Below are 1,183 nucleotides of genomic sequence, written 5' to 3'. Positions count from 1 at the left end.
TATATATATATGTTTGACGCCTGAAATGTGTCAAAAGGTCGCAAAGTTCAAGGGGGCCGAATACTTTCGCAAGGCACTGTATATATATATATATATATATATATTTTTTTTTCTATTGCATTTTTTGTTTGTCACACTTGCTCACAGTTTCAGAATGAAGACTTTGATTGCCTCTTAATGTGGTTGCATGAAGTTAATGTTAGTACCTGTGTGGCAAAGCTGAGGATTCAAGATAGAGTACTGTATATCTGGCTTTCCAGAGCAGCTCCAGGGAGCAATATACTGATGGGCGGTGTGAGAGATGAGATCCCAATCAATAGTCTAGTAACATTTATTGATAAACCTAAATATAGATGTGTATTTTTTCCTTTGTTGACCCAGTCATCATCCATTCAGCTTTCCTGGCAACATGACATGAAAGACTAACAGAGACAGGGTGATTCCTGTCCTCACCTAACACTGTCACGTCACAGCTTCCTTGGAAATTCAATTGATCATTGTGGCCCAGGCTGATTTTCTCCTCTAAGTTCTCTCAGACGTTATCAACAGTATTACGGACTTAAACTTGGGTCACTGATCTTATGAAGTATTGACCAAAAGCTAGCTGTAATAAGAAAATTAATAGACTGCTGCAAAACATTTCATTGTCTTCCAGAAATACAACAAACCCACATACATGAAGTCAAGTGCTGACTGAATGACAAACTTCCTGTACACATGTGGTCTATCTGTTAGTGGGATAAACCTCTGCCAGGGAGCCATTCTCTCTGCCACGCCTCTCCCATGGTTAATGATGAGGTCCAGAAGCTGGAACTACTTATTCTGTGGCCTGTGGATGAGAGTTGTAGCAGAGGACAAGCAGTTCAGGGATTTCAGGAAAATCTATTTTAAATTGATGAATGCATTTGGAAATTTGACACAAAAAAAACCCCAATAAAAATCTTTATGATCCTTGGGTGCAAAACTAGTTAAGTATTTAGGTGAGGCCTACAGGACGTGTAGAGGTGCAGGTGGAAGTAGATACAACCAGTTCAAGACTTATCAGGTACAATGTGTCCTGAACTTGCAGAGAGATTACAACAGTGTCAGGTAAGACTAATCAAGGTTCGAAAGGTGCGTTCTGCTTATCTATGAATCAGAAGTGTTCCTGGAGATGTGAAGGCTGCACTTCACTGGGCCTGCT

This window comes from Monopterus albus, unplaced genomic scaffold (assembly GCF_001952655.1).
Source record: "Monopterus albus unplaced genomic scaffold, M_albus_1.0 scaffold32.1, whole genome shotgun sequence".
In the NCBI taxonomy this organism is placed as follows: domain Eukaryota; kingdom Metazoa; phylum Chordata; class Actinopteri; order Synbranchiformes; family Synbranchidae; genus Monopterus; species Monopterus albus.
The sequence above is the reverse complement of the archived record's forward strand: the minus strand, read 5'-3'. Positions refer to the sequence as shown.